This window comes from Lissotriton helveticus, chromosome 4_1 (assembly GCF_964261635.1).
Source record: "Lissotriton helveticus chromosome 4_1, aLisHel1.1, whole genome shotgun sequence".
Lineage (NCBI taxonomy): Eukaryota > Metazoa > Chordata > Amphibia > Caudata > Salamandridae > Lissotriton > Lissotriton helveticus.
The window spans coordinates 624,528,092-624,538,909 of record NC_136063.1 but is presented as its reverse complement, the minus strand read 5'-3'; positions in this window follow the sequence as shown (position 1 = coordinate 624,538,909).

Sequence of the window (10,818 nt, the reverse complement as noted above, 5' to 3'; positions counted from 1 at the left end):
AATGGACTCTTGTCAGCGAGTAGCTGGATCTATCACATGTTCTTCCTTTGCCAAAGTGGTGCTTCCATTACTTTGCATGGAGAAGAAGAATCTACTTGGAACACTGGGAGCATATTAATTGTAATTAAAATTCAGTATCATTATATTGGAACAGCTTGTGCTCCATTGCCCAACAGAGGCGAAAAGTGATGCTTTGACCTGCACAGTGCAAGGATGAATGTCCTCCCATATGCTGTTCGGCCCTAATATTTGTTTTTCTTTTACATCACCTATTCACTGACGCAACATAAGGAATATGAACTCTTGGACCATATTGTCTCATTAAACAGCAGATGGATTTTCATGGTTCTGACAAAGGCCCTTGATCCTTTTTCAGGTCAGCTTATATGGTTGATAAATGTTGACCTGCCATCTAAGAATAGGAAAAACTCTCTTTTCCTTTTTTTTTTTAACCCACCCAACAAAGGAGCCTCAGAAGACATACTTCTACCTATAGATAATTTTAGTTATTTTTCACTGCAAGCTTTACAATAAATAAGTCATACTCTGTGATAGTCAACAATGCTTTTAGCACTCCTTCCTTAAGTTCTTCCTCATTTTGAAGTAGGAGCGCATCCGTGCATGGAACATAGTTGAGAAATGGGCTTTATGATTAAGCATGCCACCTCAGGGTGGATAAGAACTCAGTACCCTAAGAAGTTGCACACTTTTTGGCATTAACTGTCTCAGGATCTAGATTATCACTAACCCCTAATGGGTCCTCATATGCCACTCCATTGCAGTGTTCCAAAGAACATTTTGTTTCTTGAGAAAGCAAAACCAAAGACACTCTCACCCAACTCAAAACACCTCGTGCAGTGCAAAGGTTACTCATCTTTGAAGCCAAAACCAGCTTTTATTAGACAACCATTAGCAAAGCAATCAGTAGAAGCAAAGCACTTGTCAAGGCCATCAAGCATTGTGCATCCGTCTTCTCCCTGATCCACCAATCCATAATCATTCGACAAGTGAAATGCCAATCACTTCATGGGGAAGCTAAATGAAATCAGAACCTACTTATACAACACAAAACATCCTCATTACCTCTTGTTTCCCACTGTTCAACCTACAAGTGCACAACCTTTGCATCCTCTCACACTGAACTCACAGGCATCCTCTATAAAGGCAACATGTTATCAGCATCATCATGAAATCACTCGCCAGAGGCTCTTGCCCACCTACTCAAAATCATCAACCCCCTTCCTCAACAAAGGAATCTCCCAGATAAACTCAGGAGGACAGATACCCCCTCCTGAAAAAACTCATCTTGAACCATTTTCTCAAACTACCGTTCACTCACCCATATTTGATCAGAAATTAATTGAAAAAGCTTCTGTTCAACAGCAAATTCAGATGAACAAGAATAACCGCTTACAGGACTACCAATCCAATTTCATTTGTTGCCCACCTCCCTTCAGGTAATCAACAATACTCTTCTAATCACGGACCGCAATTATACCTGCCTCTGGATCCTACTTAACCTCTCTACAGCCTTCTGCACAGGAGACTGCAAAGCACTGATCCACATTCTGAGAATATGCACGGTCTTCTCTGACACTGTTCTGCATTGGTCCACCTTCTCCCTCACCAACCACCATCAATGTGTCCTGATGCTCCCAGAACATATCCTCCTGTAGACTTCTCAAGGGCTCATTTTGCCTGCTACTATCTACAACTTTTACTTGGAGTCTCAAGGAAACTGGCTCATTGTCAACTGCATCATCTAACTCTATAGCATTCATTATCAATCAACCAATCACTGCATTTATAAAGCGCGCTACATACCCGTGAGGGTCTCAAGGCGCTGGGTGGGGGAGGGGGCGCTACTGATCGAAGAGCCAGGTCTTGAGGAGTCTCCTGAAGGCCGGCAGGTCCTGAGTCTGGCGTAGGCTGGTGGGGAGAGCGTTCCAGGTCTTGGCGGCGAGGTAGGAGAAGGATCTGCCACCGGCGGTGGTTTTCCGGATACGAGGGACTGTGGCAAGGGCGAGGTTGGCTGAGCGGAGGTTTCGGGTGGGGGTGTGGAAGCTGAGTCTGTTGTTGAGGTATGTTGGTCCGGTGTTGTGTAGGGCTTTGTGTGTGTGGATGAGGAGTTTGAAGGGGATCCTCTTGTTGACGGGGAGCCAGTGCAGGCCTCTTAGGTGGGGTGTGATGTGGCTGCGTCGGGGGACGTTGAGGATCAGTCATGCCGAGGTGTTCTGGATTCGTTGTATCGGCTCAGGAGCTTGGTTGTTGTTCCTGAGTTGAGGGCGTTCCCATAGTCGAGTCTGCTGGTGATGAGGTCCTGGGTGACGGTTTTTCTCGTGTCAGGAGGGATCCATTTGAAGATCCTGCGAAGCATACGAGGGTGTTGCAGCAGGACGCGGAGACGGCGTTGACTTGCCTGGTCATGGAGAGGGTGGAGTAGAGGATGACCCCCAGGTTGCGTGCGTGGTCTGTGGGTTCCGGGGCTGTGCCTAGCGATGTGGGCCACCAGGAGTCGTTCCAGGCTGATGGGGTGGGTCCGAGAATGAGGACCTCCATCTTGTCTGAGTTCAGCTTCAGTCTGCTGTCCTTCATCCTGTCGGCTACGGCCTTCATTCCTCTGTGGAGGTTGGCTTTGGCGGTGTGGGGGTCTTCGGTGAGGGATATGATCAGCTGGGTGTCGTCGGCGTAGGAGATGTTGAGGTTATGTTGTCGTGCGACGTGGGCGAGCGGTACCATGTAGATATTGAACAGCGTCGGGCTGAGGGAGGATCCCTGTGGGACGCCGAAGATTATCTCGGTGGATTTCGAGCGGAAGGGTGGGAGGCCGATGCTCTGGGTTCTGCCGGAGAGGAAGGATGTGGTCCAGGCCAGGGCCTTCTCTTGAATTCCAGCGCCATGGAGGCGTGCTGATAGGGGTGCGGTGGCAGACTGTGACAAAGGCTGCTGAAAGGTCCAGGAGGATGAGGGCGGCTGTTTCTCCTTTGTCCATCAGGATCCTGATGTCGTCAGTGGCGGCGATGAGGGCGGTCTCGGTGCTGTGGTTGCTGCGAAAGCTGGATTGGGAAGGGTCCAGGATGTTGTTGTCTTCGAGGTAGCAGGTTAGCTGTTTGTTGACCATCTTCTCTGTCACTTTTTCCGGGAACGGGAGCAGGGAGATGGGCCGGAAGTTCTTGAGGTCCTTGGGGTTCGCCTTGGGCTTCTTCAGAAGGGCGTTGATCTCGGCGTGCTTCCAGCTTTCCGGGAAGGTTGCTGTCTTGAAGGAACTGTTGATTGTTTTTCCGAGGTGGGGCGCTATGGTTGTGCTGGCTTTGTTGAAGATGTGGTGAGGGCAGCGGTCAGATGGGGATCCGGAGTGGATGGAGTTCATGGTATTGATGGTGTCTTCGTCGCTGACGTTGGTCTAGGCGGCTGGTGCGGGTGGTGGTCGCAGGGGTGGTGGACTCGGTGGTGGGTGCGGGGGTGTTGGAGTTGAAGCTGTCATGGATGTCGGTGATCAACGTTGTGAGTAGTCTACAATCTTTTATTTAGAAGTATATTTGAAGATATAAAAACAATATTTCAGTGTCCAGCAGTTGTGAATCACCTCATAGTGTTCTGTCCACTGGGTAGTGAAATGTATCAAATCTACAATTCCACAAGAAAAAAAAATGAGGCCGTCCTAATTTTAGCAATATTTCTTGTTTTGTCAGTATATAATTTAACACCTTGCCATATCTACTATCCCCTGTAATACTCTAACTTGCTCACCTACTCTAGTTCTAGTATTATAGTGACATAAATACGGTCTGTGCTTTCAATTTCATTAGAAAAAATTAGCCCCGAGTACATAGTCTCCAGCTGGACATTCTGTAAGAATAAGCCAACGAAAAGACAAAGTGAAAACAAAATTAATTTTGTTATTGTTCAAAAGTTCAACTGAATAAGAAACATCCGAGTCAAATTTTTTAAAATATATTTCTTTATATAAAAAAAGAAGGTAATGTCAAAATCCTGACACCCAGCAGCGACCCAAATACATTGTTGGGCACAATATAGGTGCGACCATTTTTATTTGAACTCCTCATAACTACCTGACAGAAACATGCAGTGAGCAAGATCAGTACTATGTGCAACCTTAAAATATCAGCACCCCAAATAAGTATTGTTGGAATTAGGATATGAAACTTAAGATGTCACAGGCCTAAGGGGTCCAATTTGGTATTGTTGAAATTATGTTGTGTATTGGGCGGTCACAGCTACCTTAATTACTGTACTGAATAGGGCATAGAAGTATTGCAACTTAGTCCATGACTATATTTGAGGACTAGATGTGCATTCATTTAAATAGCATTAAAAAAAATATGAACATGTGTGCATAGTTTGACAGTTTAAACTACCTCAGGTATAAATGATGACTAACTATACATGACTGAACAAAGCTATCAAACAAGACCTGGATATATCCATGGATGTCCCCTTTAATCTTTAAAACATGTCCTATCTAATTTGTATAGAAAAGAAAGTAAACAAAGTAGTCTGAGACTCAATGTCAGTGCAATGTAATGTGCACCTCTTTAGTCCCCACTTGCCTAATTCCAGTATTCAAGGGAATGTCTAAAGAAGGGTTCCCAGCAGAACGTATTAAGACTCTACTGCTCCCCCCTGTAAAATAAATTTTTCTTAACCCCTGTCTACACATTGAATAATGATCACATCCAATTTCAAACACAACTACTTACGGTTTGTAGTGCTCGCGATGGCAGTTGGCCGACAGAAGCAGTGAAGGGGTTAAAGGTTGACTCTCCTAGATATCCATACAGGTATGTACTTTCTAAAATTCAAAATGAGGCCCTTTTCGCCATGGACTGCCAATCTATTCCATCATAGGCGTCACTACCAAGCATTATCTTTCTGAATTTGTGGACAAGTTTCTCAAACCACTGGTACTTAATTTAACATCTTGCAACAGAGACAACTGCTATCTTGTGTAAAATTGAGGATTTATTTGGGAACAGTTCCGAATCCATCAACCAAACTGTGATTGATGTACAAGCACGCGAAACAGGAGATCAACACAGGGACTTCCTTTTCTAATTCGAGTCTGAACCAAGAGGCTTGTGCACTTCATCTAGAGATCCTCGGTTTGTTAGACGGTATTTTCAAGACGAGTTTTGCATTGAAACTCGGATGGATGTTTGCCCCTGACGAAGGGACAGTTCGTCCCGAAATGCATTGGGCACTGCTCCGCTCAACATTTTGATCTTGATATATCAAATCATTGTACAATAATTGAATGTAGTACAAAATATATATTTGATGTATAATGAATTAATTTGCATATGTTTTTTATGAATTTAAACAAGAATTAAAAGCAAATATTCTTGAATAAAACGAAACAGAATTGGTGTAAATGTTATATAAATGATGTAAATCCCACCATATAGTAGGCCTTGGTCCATGGGCCCATGGCCTGCTCTTGAAAAATATTTCTATCAACATTCACTGAGGGGAAAAATGGGTCCCATGGAGTCCCCTTCCCATTTGCGAATGGTTACCTACACCTTTCAGGTGTCGGTAAAAAGGGAATGTTTTGAGACCATGATTTGGTCGCAAAACATTCACTGCGAATCTGTATGAGGAAGAGACGCCCTAAACATGCCCCTTCCAAATACCGATTTACAAACCCAAAATTGTGATTCAGTAACAGGTTACCCAATTGCAAAATTGGCTTTGTACATTTTAAAAACCTTTTTAGGTCTCGGCTAAGGCATTGCTTTAGCAATGCTTGTTGGCGAGATATTTAGTGGGGCTTTCAAAAATGCTCCCAAAGCAGACGGATTGGGTACAGTGCATGTGCGCCGGACGCGCGCACCATTTGTCCGCCTGCAGCTTTGGGAGCAATTTTGCGGCCGCTTTGATGTTCTCAGTGAGCCGCGTGGCCACTGAACATCAAAGCGGCCGCGAAATGCTCACTATTTGTCACTCCCTCCCTTATCCCAAGATCCTGTGCCCTCTCTCTATTTCCCACCTCTCACCACACAAAACAACTCTGCCCATTTCCTTGACTCTTTCCTGGTTTTAGTGACCGCAGAAACCTGAAAGACATGGGGTAACCTGCGTGGATTCTCACGAGTGTCCTCGTTGCAGTCAGCACTAGAGCACATCATCAAAATGAACCTTCGTAAAGGGCTTCCAGAGTGTACTGGTGCAAGCACACTAATAAATGTAGAAAGCAGCCCTTTCAAAGGCTAGAAACATTTAACGCTTCCTCTACATCTTCCTCTTATCATATTATCCTATTGACCTTCAGAAAAAGTTTGAAAGACTTTCTTGGTGGGAAAGGAAAAGGTTGCTGGATTTATTGCTTGTTTTTGTGTGTGGGGGATAGCGGGCGCGTGCGTTCTGTGAGGAGAAAAAACACTCTTTTTAGTACCACTCGTAAATACTTTACCACACTTTTCTTCCACTGAAGAAACCCACCGTGACGGGGATGCGTGCTTTGTGGACTAACACGTCATTGCTGTGTGTCAAGATACCTATCGCAACTGGGGACACGCAGAAACACACACTTAAATCAATTCCCACAAACCAACAAGAGACACAGCCATTCATTCATGCAGCACAAGAAGGCATCATTAAACAACTAGTAGAAACAGACATGAGACACCCGTGCTGGTCACACGTCACATACATCCTCATGACCCACACGCATGTAACAAAGCCCAAGAGCTGCATGCCAGCAGATGCAGCAGACGCCGCCGTGCCATGTACAGGGCAAGGGGCAGCGTTAGAGACCCCCGGCAGACACATGTCAGGCGTGACTAGCACTCCTGCGCCCCCTACCTCCGCCCGACCTCTGGCTGAGACCTCTTTTATGATGACACATGTATGGCGATTTCTCATCATCACCCCAACGGAGGATGGCGGCTGTAATCTGCCCTGAGGTGTGGAAAACAGCTGCCTACATCTAAGCAAAAGGATATTAAATATGCTAATTCGGTATCATAGCAAGTTTACCTCAAACGGTAACCATTTTTATGTTATTTACAAGCGGCCAAAGAACATTGATGTAAAGATATTAGATGCAGTTAAGTATGTGTTTTTTAAACACCTGGGTGTTTAAAACATTTCTGACACGTTAAAGGAAATCTGGGACCTGTGTTCTACCCTACTGTTCTAGTTTGTGCTTAACACGGTCTGACCGACAATGGTACATATTTTCTGTTTATTGTATTTGTAGAACTGTTTCCTATTGGTATTTTGTAAATTAAAATATGAAACTTGCTACACGAAATATTTCACCATCTTCTTCATTAAAGCTTTGACACATTTACATTTTCTTGTTTATTTTGAGACATGGAGAGATTACGCCGTTTGCCCAGAATCACAAGATGTTGTGCGGAGCCAAGCGTCGAACAGGCTGTCCCAGTTCCAAAGTCGGCAGCTCTGCTCGTTAGGCCATACTCCCTCATTCAGTTTCTCCTCCTTTTATCTGTCTGGAAGTTCTTACAAACCTTACAGAAATGTCAGACTTCAGACAACAAGCACACACACACAACCACACATACAACCACACACACACACCCACAAACAACCACACACACACCCACAAACCACCAAACACACACACAACCACACACACACACACACACACACACAACCACACACACACACACAACCATACACATACAACCACAAACACACACAACCACAAACACACAACCACACACACACAACCACACACACACACAACACCACACACCACACACACAAAACCACACACACAAGCGCACAGTCAGTGCCCACTTTCAACAGGCACAGACACCATCAGTCGTCAGTGCGCGCTTTCACCGGGCACAAACACCACCAGCCATCAGTGCACGCTTTCACTGGGCAAACAACACCAGCCGTCGGTACATGCTTCCACCAGGCACACACCACCAGACGTCAGTACACGCTTTCGCCAGGCACACATACACCACCAGCCGTCAGTGCACGCTTTCACCAGGCACACACACACCACCAGCCAGCAGTGCACGCTTTCACCAGGCACATACACCACCAGCCGGCAGTGCACACTTTCACCAGGCACACACACCACCAGCCATCAGTGCACAATTTCTTAAGGCACACACACCACCAGCCATCAGTGCACACATCAATTGTTAGCGCATCCACAATTAACTATTGTAGCAATCGCAATATGGTGCACTTTACTTTTAAACATATTCATCTAAAGCGCAGCATGCCACCATTGCTACAAAAAGAAATACACATTTTTTTAGACTTTTGTTGGAATTGGTGTTGCAATATTTAGCAATGCCAATAGCTCAAACTTAATTAATGCAAGGCCTATTGCATTGAAAATGCTTGTTTGTGGTTGCAAACATCCAGATTGTGCATATCTGGCCATTTGCAGCCTCAAAAAATGTGTTGTACATATATCCCTAAGTTTCTGGTTCCACAATTTTCTTTAATTTCGGAACTTTTTTCTGTGCCATATATTTTATGCTTTGTCCCTTAATAGCACCTTGAAGCCTACCATAATACTATGGAAGAATTTACAGAGGTTTCACTCTCTTCAAAGTATAGCCTGGAGTCAACTCAGATTTACCTCATTACCTTGGGGTCCTTCAATTCCCAGGCCTTTAACCTCCATATGGGGCCTGTTCACAAACTGCATTTTGTAGTACAACAAATACTATTCACAAACCAATCTCTTCCTTCTTTTCTGTGCAGACCTCTCTGCCCCACGTGCGGAGTGTCTGCCCATGTAAGTATACGTTTTAGTAGTAAATAAGAGATGGACAGAGGGGAGTGGCTAGAAAATAGGGACTACTTACTACTAAAGGGGAGGGAAATTGGTAGGAGTAAGGAGGGGTTAAGTAGGGTCGAAAAGGGGGTTAGGTAGGGACATCTATAAACCCACAAAAGTTTAAGCCCATTCCTATTCAGTAACTGCTCTTCTAAAATTACTACAGCCCAAAAGGGACCCAAAATGGTAATAAAGTACTTCAGCTCAGAGCTGAAGCAGTTCCCGCACCACAAATTGACAACCACTGGTACTGCAAGACCCTCCCATACAAATCAAAGGAGTTATGGAACTTACAATAAAACCACAGAAGAAATCATGTTAATTTCAATTAAATTAATATAATAATGTTAATTTATATTAACTTATTTTAAATAGTTAAAAATATAATTTGATGTTCGAAAACATAAAAAAATACATATTTTAATTTATAAAGATTTTAATACATTTTTGCATTGAAAAAGTAAGTTAACATTAGTTTATTAAAGAGTAATTAAATTACTTTTAATTCTGTCCACAATTTTTAAAAAATCCTAATTTGATAAAAAAAAAGTATTTTTTTAACTTTAGGTGGGAAATTGTTTTTTACTTTAAACTTAAAAATAATTTTTATGTAACATAATATTTTTAATTCATTTTTAAATTCAAAATGTAGTTAATAGTGTTGTGGCACTTTATTTTACTTCTACATTTAAAATAAATATATACGATTAATTAGCATTATATGTAAGAAAAAAATATTTCACAAAAAATTTTCCAAGTTATATACACTTAAAGGGGCACATGCATCATTCATAGAATTTGCAATTCTTAATTAGCGAAAATTACCGATTCGCAAATTAAGAATTGCAAAATGCTATGCATCATTTTTTTGGCTATTGATTTGGGATTCGGTAAAAATCGCAATTTTTACCGAATCCCAAATCAATAGCGAATTCCTAAGTGCATTTTCGCAAATCCCATTGATTCCTATGGGCCAAAAGGCCCATAGGAGTCGAAGGGAAGGCATTTACAAATTCGCAATTTGTTGATGCATTCCAAGGGTGCAGGGGGGGGTCCCAAGGACCCCCCCTGCACCCCTGAAATGCATTTGAAAGTGCATGTTTCACACACACATGTCCTAAGGACATGTGTGTCTGTAACATGACAGTTTAAAAAATGCATTTTTTTGCTTTTTGACAGATTTTTGCAAATTAACACGAGGGTCAACCTTGTGTTAATTTGCACTTCCTATTTCATAATTCGCATTTTTTTAAAAAAATGATGCATTGCATTTAAGGAATCGCACAAATGCGATTCCTTAAATGCATTCGCATTTTTAAGAAATGCAAAAAAATGCAAATTCTGAAAAAGTGTTTGATGCATCCCAAAAACGTATTTAGGAAGTGCAAACGGACGAATTTACCGATTCGCACCATTTGCACTTCCTAAATAGGTTGATGCATGTGCCCCTTAGACTTTTCCCTATAGTTTACTATGCAGTCGGGCAGAGATCTCCACTTTGTAAATTATATGGGAACCAAACCTCACCTTCATCATTCCAACACTTGAGAGCATTCCATTACATTGCTTGACAGCAGGCAGACCTGACTTCTGGTATTTCGAGTATGATAGAAATTTTTCCCCTAAAAGATATCTTTATTTCGCACCTCATTTAGCTTACATTGAGCATATGGAATATGAACAAAAATGAATTAGCTTTTTCGGATTAAAGATATATTTTCCTGAATTGTTTTTGGATGGTAATGTTATTTCATACACAAACTTGATGGTGTCTTTACAATTCAAAAATGGTTGTTGTTAGCACCCTGTTTTGCCAGAGCTGCAGGATGCCTGATAGAAGTTGTTTCCATTTAATTGTGAACCTGCTAATTTCCCCCCACCAACATGGATAACATGGATACCATGGTGTACTGTATAGAATTAGCTTGTTCAATATTTTTTAAATTTCCCTTTCATCTGTTAGTATAGGATCTAAATTATTTACTCCATGATGGCACTGATTAAGCACTATTCCCAGTGAC